Raw genomic sequence first — 12,069 nt, 5'->3', positions numbered from 1 at the left:
CTTCTAATTGACGATGAAACACAGAAATTGCATCCGAATTTAATACAAAAGTCACAATGCCGACTTAAGTACAAGAGGACTGACACTCTAACTTTCTATGATTTGAACCTCTCCTGTGAGTCCAGTTTTAGATTCCAATGCTTCACTTCAGGGTTACTGTATCCCTTGGACCTTCTAATTGACGATGAAACACAGAAATTGCATCCGAATTTAATACAAAAGGCACAATGCCGACTTAAGTACAAGAGGACTGACACTATAACTTTCTATGATTTGAACCGCTCCTGTGAGTCCAGTTTTAGATTCCGATGCTTCACTTCAGGTTTTCTGTATACCTCGGAACTTCTTATTACGATGAAACACAGAAATTGCATCGGAATTAAATTCAAAAGGCACAATGCCGACTTAAGTACATGAGGACTGACACTCTAACTTTCTGTGATTTGAACCTCTCCTGTGAGTCCAGTTTTAAATTCCGATGCTTCAGTACAGGTTTAGTGTATCCCTAGGACCTTCTTGTTGACGATGAAACGCAAAAATTATATCCGAATTTAATACAAAAGGCACAATGCCGACTTATGTACAACAGGACTGACACTCTCACTTACTATGATTTGAACCTCTGCAGTGAGTTCAGTTTTAGATTCCGACGCTTCACTTCAGGTTTACTGTATCCCTTGGACCTTCTTATTGACGATGAAACACAGAAATTGCATCCGAATTTAATCCAAACGCACAAAGCCGACATAAGTACAAGAGGACTGACACTCTCACTTTCTATGATTTGAACCTCTCCTGAGAGTCCAGTTTTAGATTCCGATGCTTCACTTCAGGTTTACTGTATCCCTTGTACCTTCTTCTTGACGATGAAGCACAGAAATTGCATCCGAATTTAATACAAAAGGCACAATGCCGACGTAAGTACAAGAGGACTGACACTCTCACTTTCCATGATTTGAACCTCTAATGTGAGTCCAGTTTTAGATTCCGATGCTTCACTTCAGGTTTACTGTATACCTTGGACGTTCTTATTGACGATGAGACACAGAAATTGCATCGGAATTTAATACAAAAGGCACAATGCCGACTTAAGTACAAGAGGACTGACACTATAACTTTCTATGATTTGAACCTCTCCTGTGAGTCGACTATTAGATTCCGATGCTTGAGTTCAGGTTTACTGTATACCTTCGACCGTCCTATTGACGATGAAACACAGAAATTGCATCCGAATTTAATACAAAAGGCACAATGCCGACTTAAGTTCAAGACGACTGAAACTCTCACTTTCTATAATTTGATCCTCTCCTTTGAGTCCAGTTTTAGATTCCGATGCTTCACTTCAGGTTTACTGAATCCCTTGGACCTTCTTATTGAAGATGAAACACAGAAATTGCATCGGAATTTAATACAAATGGCACAATGCCGACTTAAGTATAAGAGGACTGACACTCTAACTTTCTATGATTTGAACCTCTCCTGTGAGTCCAGTGTCAGATTCCGATGCTTCACTTCAGGTTTCCTTAATCCCTTGTACCTTCCTATTGACGAGGAAGGACAGAAATTGCATCCGAATTTAATACAAAAGGCACAATGCCGACTTAATTAAAAGAGGACTGATACTCTGACTTTCTTTGCTTTGAACCTCTCCCGTGAGTCCAGTTTTCGATTCCGATGCTTCACATCAAGTTTACTGTATCCCTTGGACCTTCTAATTGACGATGAAACACAGAAATTGCATCCGAATTTAATACAAAAGGCGCAATGCCGACATAGGTAGAAGAGGACTGACACCCTAACTTTCTATGATTTGAACCTCTCCTGTGAGTCCAGTTTTAGATTTCGATGCTTCACTTCAGGTTTACTGTATCCCTTGGACCTTCTTATTGACAATGGAACACAGAAATTGCATCGGAATTTAATACAAAAGGCACAATGGCGACTTAAGTACAAGAGGACTGACACTCTAACTTTCTATTATATTAACCTCTCCTGTGAGTCCAGTTTTAGATTCCGATGCTTCATTTCAGGTCTGCTGTATACCTTTGACCTTCCTATTGACGATGAAACACAGTAATAGCATCCGAATTTAATACAAAAGGCACAATGCCGCCTTAAGTACAAGACGACTGACACTCTAACTTTCTATGATTTGAACCTCTCCTGTGAGTACAGTTTTAGATTCCGAAGTTTCACTTCAGGTTTCTGTATCCCTTGGACCATCTTATTGACGATGAGACACAGTAATTGCATCGGAATTTAATACAAAAGGCACAATGCCGACTTAAGTACAAGAGGACTGACACTATAACTTTCTATGATTTAAACCTCTCCTGTGAGTCCAGTTTTAGATTCCGATGCTTCAGTTCATGTTTACTGTATAACTTCGACCGTCCAATTGACGATGAAACACAGAAATTGCATCCGAATTTAATACAAAAGGCACAATGCCGACTTAAGTACAAGACGGCTGACACTCTCACTTTCTATGATATGAACCTCACCCGTGAGTCCAGTTTTAGATTCTGATGCTTCACTTCAGGATTACTGTATCCCTTGGACCTGCTTATTGACGATGAAACACAGATTTTGCATCCGAATTTAATACAAAAGGCACAATGCCGACTTAAGTACAAGCGGACTGACACTCTAACTTTCTATAATTTGAACCTCTCCTGTGAGTCCAGTGTCAGATTCCGATGCTTCACTTCAGGTTTCCTTAATCCCTTGGATCTTCTTATTGACGAGGAAGAACAGAAATTGCATCCGAATTTAATACAAAAGGCACAATGCCGACTGAAGTACAAGTAGACTGACACTCTCACTTTCTATCATTAGAACCTCTCCTGTGAGTACAGTTTCAGATTCAGATGCTTCACTTAGGTTTACTGTATACCTTGGACCTTCTTATTGACGATGAAACACAGAAATTGCATCCGAATTTAATACAAAAGGCACAATGCCGACTTAAGTACAAGAGGACTGACACTCTAACTTTCTATGATTTGAACCTCTCCTGTGAGTCCAGATTTAGATTCCGATGCTTCACTTCAGGTTTACTGTATACCTTTGACCTTCCTATTGACGATGAAACACAGAAATTGCATCCGAATTTAATACAAAAGGCACAATGCCGACTTTAGTTCAAGACGACTGACACTCTCACTTACTATAATTTGATCCTCTCCTTTGAGACCAGTTTTAGATTCCGATGCTTCACTTCAGGTTTACTGTATCCCTTGGACCTTCTTATTGAAGATGAAACACAGAAATTGCATTCGAATTAAATACAAATGGCACAATGATGACTTAAGTATAAGAGGACTGACACTCTAAATTTCGATGATTTGAACCTCTCCTGTGAGTCCAGTGTCAGATTCCGATGCTTCAGTTCAGGTTTACTGTATACCTTCGACCGTCCTATTGACGATGAAACACAGAAATTGCATCCGAATTTAATACAAAAGGCACAATGCCGACTTAAGTTCAAGATGACTGACACTCTCACTTTCTATAATTTGATCCTCTCCTTTGAGTCCAGTTTTCGATTCCGATGCTTCACTTCAGGTTTACTGTATCCCTTGGACCATCTTATTGACGATGAGACACAGAAATTGCATCGGAATTTAATACAAAAGGCACAACGCCGACTTAAGTACAAGAGGACTGACACACTAACTTTCTATGATTTGAATCTCTCCTGTGAGTCCAGTTCTAGATTTCGATGCTTCACTTCAGGTTTACTGTATCCCTTGGACCTTCTTATTGACGATGGAACACAGAAATTACATCCAAATTTAATACTAAAGGCACAAAGCCGACTTAAGTACAAGTGGTCTGACACTCTAACTTACTATGTTTGAACCTCTCCTGTGAGTCCAGTTTTAGATTCCGATGCTTCACTTCAGGTTTACTGTATCCCTTGTACCTTCTTATTGACGATGAAACAAGGAAATTGCATCCGAATTTAATACAAAAGACACAATGCCGACTTAAGTACAAGAGGAATGACACTCTAACTTTCTATGATTTGAACCTCTCCTGTGAGGCCAGTTTTAGATTCCGATGCTTCACTTCAGGTTTCCTTTATACCTTGGACCTTCTTATTGACGATGAAACACAGAAATTGCATCCGAATTTAATACAAAAGGCACTATTCCGACATAAGTACAAGAGGACTGACACTCTCACTATCTATGATTTGAACCTCTCCTCTGAGTCCAGTTTTTGATTCCGATGCTTCACTTCAGGTTTACTGTATACCTTGGACCTTCTTATTGACGATGAAACACAGATATTGCATCCGAAATTAATACAAAAGGCACAATGCCGACTGAAGTACAAGTAGACTGACACTCTTACTTTCTATCATTTGAACCACTCCTGTGAGTCCAGTTTCAGATTCCGGTGCTTCACTTCAGGTTTACTGTATACCTTGGACCTTCTCATTGACGATGAAACACAGAAATTGCATCCGAATTTGATACAAAAGGCACAATGCCGACTTAAGTAGAAGAGGACTGACACTCTAACTTTCTATGATTTGAACCTCTCCTGTGAGTCCAGATTTAATTCCGATGCTTCACTTCAGGTTTACTGTATACCTTCGACCTTCCTATTGACGATGAAACACAGAAATTGCATCCGAATTTAATACAAAAGGCACAATGCCGACTTAAGTTCAAGACGACTGACACTCTCACTTTCTATAATTTGTTCATCTCCTTTGAGTCCAGTTTTAGATTCCGATGCCTCACTTCAGGTTTACTGTATCCCTTGGACCCTCTTATTGCAGATGAAACACAGACATTGCATTCGAATTTAATACAAAGGGTTCAATGACGACTTAAGTATAAGAGGAGTGACACGATAACTTTCTATGATTTGAACCTCTCCTGTGAGTCCAGTGTCAGATTCCGATGCTTCACTTCAGGTTTCCTTAATCCCTTGGACATTCTTATTGACGAGGAAGCACAGAAATTGCATCCGAATTTAATACAAAAGGCACAATGCCGACTTAAGTACAAGACGACTGACACTCTAACTTTCTACGATTTGAACCTCTCCTGTGAGTACAGTTTTAGATTCCGATGTTTCACTTCAGGTTTCTGTATCCCTTGGACCATCTTATTGACGATGAAACACAGAAATTGCATCCGAATGTAATACAAAAGGCACAATGCCGACTTAAGTACAAGAGGACTGACACTCTCAATTTCTATGATTTGAACCTCTCCTGTTATTCCAGTTTTAGATTCCGCTGCTTCACTTCAGGTTTACTGTATACCTTGAACCTTCTTATTGACTATGAAACACAGAAATTGCATCCGAATTTAATACAAAACGCACAATGCCGACTTAAGCACAAGAGGACCGACACTCTAACTTTCTATGTTTTGAACCTCTCCTGTGGGACCAGTTTTAGATTCCGATTCCTGAATTCAGGTTTACTGTATCCCTTGGACCTTCATATTGACGTTGAAAACCAGAAACTTCATCCGAATTTAATAAAAAGGCACATTGCCGACTTAAGGACAGGAGGACTGACTCTCTCACTTTCTATGATTTGAACCTCTCCTGTGAGTCCAGTTTTAGATTCCGACGTTTCACTTCAGGTTTACTGTATCGCTGTACCTTCTTATTGACGATGAATCGAAGAAATCGCATCCTAATTTAATACAAAAGCACAATGCCGACTTGAGTACAAGAGGACTGACACTCTAACTTTCTATGATTTGAACCTCTCCTGTGAGTCGAGTCTTAGATTCCGATGCTTCACTTCAGGTATCCTTTATACCTTGGACACTCTTATTGACAATGAAACAAAGAAATTGCATCCGAATTTAATACAAAAGGCACAATGCCGACTTAAGTACATGAGGACTGAAACTATACCTTTCTATGATTTTAACCTCTCCTGTGAGTCCAGTTTTAGATTCCGATGCTTCAGCTCAGGTTTACTGTATACCGTCGACCTTGCTATTGACGATGAAACACAGAAATTGCATCCGAATTTAATACAAAATACACAATGCCCACTTAAGAACAAGACGACTGACACTCCCACTTTCTATGATTTGAACCTCTCCTGTGAGTCCAGTTTTAGATTCTGATGTTTCACTTGAGGTTTACTGTATCCCTTGGACCTTCTTATTGACGATGAAACACAGAAATTGCATCCGAATTTAATACAAAGGGCACAATGCCTACTTAAGTACAAGAGGACTGACACTCTAACTTTCTATGATTTGAACCTCTCCTAACAGTCCAGTTTTAGATTCCGATGCTTCACTTCAGGTTTACTGTGTACCTTGGACCTTCTTAATGACGATGAGGCACAGAAATTGCATCAGGGTTAAATTCAAAAGGCACAATGCCGACTTAAGTACAAGAGGACTGACACTCTAACTTTCTGTGATTTGAACCTCTCCTGTGAGTCCAGTTTTAGATTCCGATGCTTCACTTCAGGTTTATTGTGTACCTTGGACCTTCTTATTGACGATGAGGCACAGAAATTGCATCGGAATTAAATTCAAAAGGCACAATGCCGACTTAAGTACAAGAGGACTGACACTCTAACTTTCTATGATTTGAACCTCTCCTGTGAGTCCAGTTTTAGATTCCGTTGCTTCACTTCAGGTTTACTGTATCCCTTGGACCTTCTTATTGACGATGAAACACAGAAATTGCATCCGAATTTAATACAAAAGGCACAATGCCGACTTAAGTACAAGAGGACCGACACTCTAATTTTCTATGATTTGAACCTCTCCTGTGAGTCCAGTTTTAGATTCCGATGCCTCACTTTAGGTTTACTGTATACCTCGGAACTTCGTATTGACGATGAAACACAGAAATTGCATCGGAATTAAATTCAAAAGGCACAAAGCCGACTTAAGAACAAGAGGACTGACACTCTCGCTTTCCATGATTTGAACCTCTCCTGTCAGTCCAGTTTTAGGTTCCGATGCTTCACTTCAGGTTTACTGTATACCTTGGACATTCTTATTGACGATGAGACACAGAAATTGCATCGGAATTTATTACAAAAGGCACAATGCCGACTTAAGTACAAGAGGACTGACACTACAACTTTCTATAATTTAACCTCTCCTGTGAGTCCAGTTTTAGTTTCCGATGCTTCACTTCAGGTTTACTGTATACCTTCGTTCTTCCTATAGACGATGAAACACAGAAACTGCATCCGAATTTAATACAAAAGGCACAATGCAGATATAAGTACAAGACGACTGACACTCTCACTTTCTTTGATTTGAACCTCTCCTGTGAGTTCAGTTTTAGATTCCGATGCTTCACTTCAGGTTTACTGTATACCTTGGACCTTCTTACTGACGATGAAACACAGAAATAGCATCCGAATTTAATGCAAAAGGCACAATGCCGACTTAAGTACAAGAGGACTGACACTCTAACTTTCTATGACTTGAACCTCTCCTGTGAGTCCAGATTTAGATTCCGATGCTTCAATTCAGGTTTACTGTATACCTTCGACCTTCCTATTGACGATGAAACACAGAAATTGCATCCGAATTTAATACAAAAGCACAATGCCGACTTAAGTTCAAGACGACTGACACTCTCACTTTCTATAATTTGATCCTCTCCTTTGAGTCCAGTTTTAGATTCCGATGCTTCACTTCAGGTTTACTGTATCTCTTGGACCTTCTTATTGACGATGAAACACAGAAATTGCATAGGAATTAAATTCAAAAGAGACAATGCCGACTTATGGACAAGAGGACTGGCACTCCAACTTTCTATGACTTAAACCACTCCTGTGAGTCCAGTTTTAGTTTCCGATGCTTCACTTCAGGTTTACTGTGTACCTTGGACCTTCTTATTGACGATGAGGCACAGAAATAGCATCGTAATTGAATTCAAAAAGCACAATTCCGACTTAAGTACAAGAAGACTGACTAACTTTCTATGATTTGAACCTTTCCTGTGAGTACAGTTTTAGATTCCGATGCTTCACGTCAGGTTTACTGTATCCCTTGGACCATCTAATTAACGATGAAACACAGATATTGCATCCGAATTTAATACAAAAGGCACAATGCCGACTTAAGTACAAGAGGACTGACACTCTAACTTTCTATGATTTGAACCTCTCCTGTGAGTCCAGATTTAGATTCCGATGCTTCACTTCAGGTTTACTGTATACCTTTGACCTTCCTATTGACGATGAAACACAGAAATTGCATCCGAATTTAATACAAAAGGCACAATGCCGACTTTAGTTCAAGACGACTGACACTCTCACTTACTATAATTTGATCCTCTCCTTTGAGACCAGTTTTAGATTCCGATGCTTCACTTCAGGTTTACTGTATCCCTTGGACCTTCTTATTGAAGATGAAACACAGAAATTGCATTCGAATTAAATACAAATGGCACAATGATGACTTAAGTATAAGAGGACTGACACTCTAAATTTCGATGATTTGAACCTCTCCTGTGAGTCCAGTGTCAGATTCCGATGCTTCAGTTCAGGTTTACTGTATACCTTCGACCGTCCTATTGACGATGAAACACAGAAATTGCATCCGAATTTAATACAAAAGGCACAATGCCGACTTAAGTTCAAGATGACTGACACTCTCACTTTCTATAATTTGATCCTCTCCTTTGAGTCCAGTTTTCGATTCCGATGCTTCACTTCAGGTTTACTGTATCCCTTGGACCATCTTATTGACGATGAGACACAGAAATTGCATCGGAATTTAATACAAAAGGCACAACGCCGACTTAAGTACAAGAGGACTGACACACTAACTTTCTATGATTTGAATCTCTCCTGTGAGTCCAGTTCTAGATTTCGATGCTTCACTTCAGGTTTACTGTATCCCTTGGACCTTCTTATTGACGATGGAACACAGAAATTACATCCAAATTTAATACTAAAGGCACAAAGCCGACTTAAGTACAAGTGGTCTGACACTCTAACTTACTATGTTTGAACCTCTCCTGTGAGTCCAGTTTTAGATTCCGATGCTTCACTTCAGGTTTACTGTATCCCTTGTACCTTCTTATTGACGATGAAACACGGAAATTGCATCCGAATTTAATACAAAAGACACAATGCCGACTTAAGTACAAGAGGAATGACACTCTAACTTTCTATGATTTGAACCTCTCCTGTGAGGCCAGTTTTAGATTCCGATGCTTCACTTCAGGTTTCCTTTATACCTTGGACCTTCTTATTGACGATGAAACACAGAAATTGCATCCGAATTTAATACAAAAGGCACTATTCCGACATAAGTACAAGAGGACTGACACTCTCACTATCTATGATTTGAACCTCTCCTCTGAGTCCAGTTTTTGATTCCGATGCTTCACTTCAGGTTTACTGTATACCTTGGACCTTCTTATTGACGATGAAACACAGATATTGCATCCGAAATTAATACAAAAGGCACAATGCCGACTGAAGTACAAGTAGACTGACACTCTTACTTTCTATCATTTGAACCACTCCTGTGAGTCCAGTTTCAGATTCCGGTGCTTCACTTCAGGTTTACTGTATACCTTGGACCTTCTCATTGACGATGAAACACAGAAATTGCATCCGAATTTGATACAAAAGGCACAATGCCGACTTAAGTAGAAGAGGACTGACACTCTAACTTTCTATGATTTGAACCTCTCCTGTGAGTCCAGATTTAATTCCGATGCTTCACTTCAGGTTTACTGTATACCTTCGACCTTCCTATTGACGATGAAACACAGAAATTGCATCCGAATTTAATACAAAAGGCACAATGCCGACTTAAGTTCAAGACGACTGACACTCTCACTTTCTATAATTTGTTCATCTCCTTTGAGTCCAGTTTTAGATTCCGATGCCTCACTTCAGGTTTACTGTATCCCTTGGACCCTCTTATTGCAGATGAAACACAGACATTGCATTCGAATTTAATACAAAGGGTTCAATGACGACTTAAGTATAAGAGGAGTGACACGATAACTTTCTATGATTTGAACCTCTCCTGTGAGTCCAGTGTCAGATTCCGATGCTTCACTTCAGGTTTCCTTAATCCCTTGGACATTCTTATTGACGAGGAAGCACAGAAATTGCATCCGAATTTAATACAAAAGGCACAATGCCGACTTAAGTACAAGACGACTGACACTCTAACTTTCTACGATTTGAACCTCTCCTGTGAGTACAGTTTTAGATTCCGATGTTTCACTTCAGGTTTCTGTATCCCTTGGACCATCTTATTGACGATGAAACACAGAAATTGCATCCGAATATAATACAAAAGGCACAATGCCGACTTAAGTACAAGAGGACTGACACTCTCAATTTCTATGATTTGAACCTCTCCTGTTATTCCAGTTTTAGATTCCGCTGCTTCACTTCAGGTTTACTGTATACCTTGAACCTTCTTATTGACTATGAAACACAGAAATTGCATCCGAATTTAATACAAAACGCACAATGCCGACTTAAGCACAAGAGGACCGACACTCTAACTTTCTATGTTTTGAACCTCTCCTGTGGGACCAGTTTTAGATTCCGATTCCTGAATTCAGGTTTACTGTATCCCTTGGACCTTCATATTGACGTTGAAAACCAGAAACTTCATCCGAATTTAATAAAAAGGCACATTGCCGACTTAAGGACAGGAGGACTGACTCTCTCACTTTCTATGATTTGAACCTCTCCTGTGAGTCCAGTTTTAGATTCCGACGTTTCACTTCAGGTTTACTGTATCGCTGTACCTTCTTATTGACGATGAATCGAAGAAATCGCATCCTAATTTAATACAAAAGCACAATGCCGACTTGAGTACAAGAGGACTGACACTCTAACTTTCTATGATTTGAACCTCTCCTGTGAGTCGAGTCTTAGATTCCGATGCTTCACTTCAGGTATCCTTTATACCTTGGACACTCTTATTGACAATGAAACAAAGAAATTGCATCCGAATTTAATACAAAAGGCACAATGCCGACTTAAGTACATGAGGACTGAAACTATACCTTTCTATGATTTTAACCTCTCCTGTGAGTCCAGTTTTAGATTCCGATGCTTCAGCTCAGGTTTACTGTATACCGTCGACCTTGCTATTGACGATGAAACACAGAAATTGCATCCGAATTTAATACAAAATACACAATGCCCACTTAAGAACAAGACGACTGACACTCCCACTTTCTATGATTTGAACCTCTCCTGTGAGTCCAGTTTTAGATTCTGATGTTTCACTTGAGGTTTACTGTATCCCTTGGACCTTCTTATTGACGATGAAACACAGAAATTGCATCCGAATTTAATACAAAGGGCACAATGCCTACTTAAGTACAAGAGGACTGACACTCTAACTTTCTATGATTTGAACCTCTCCTAACAGTCCAGTTTTAGATTCCGATGCTTCACTTCAGGTTTACTGTGTACCTTGGACCTTCTTAATGACGATGAGGCACAGAAATTGCATCAGGGTTAAATTCAAAAGGCACAATGCCGACTTAAGTACAAGAGGACTGACACTCTAACTTTCTGTGATTTGAACCTCTCCTGTGAGTCCAGTTTTAGATTCCGATGCTTCACTTCAGGTTTATTGTGTACCTTGGACCTTCTTATTGACGATGAGGCACAGAAATTGCATCGGAATTAAATTCAAAAGGCACAATGCCGACTTAAGTACAAGAGGACTGACACTCTAACTTTCTATGATTTGAACCTCTCCTGTGAGTCCAGTTTTAGATTCCGTTGCTTCACTTCAGGTTTACTGTATCCCTTGGACCTTCTTATTGACGATGAAACACAGAAATTGCATCCGAATTTAATACAAAAGGCACAATGCCGACTTAAGTACAAGAGGACCGACACTCTAATTTTCTATGATTTGAACCTCTCCTGTGAGTCCAGTTTTAGATTCCGATGCCTCACTTTAGGTTTACTGTATACCTCGGAACTTCGTATTGACGATGAAACACAGAAATTGCATCGGAATTAAATTCAAAAGGCACAAAGCCGACTTAAGAACAAGAGGACTGACACTCTCGCTTTCCATGATTTGAACCTCTCCTGTGAGT

The sequence above is a fragment of the Schistocerca serialis genome, unplaced genomic scaffold (assembly GCF_023864345.2).
Source record: "Schistocerca serialis cubense isolate TAMUIC-IGC-003099 unplaced genomic scaffold, iqSchSeri2.2 HiC_scaffold_1362, whole genome shotgun sequence".
Lineage (NCBI taxonomy): Eukaryota > Metazoa > Arthropoda > Insecta > Orthoptera > Acrididae > Schistocerca > Schistocerca serialis.
This window is presented reverse-complemented; position numbering follows the sequence as displayed.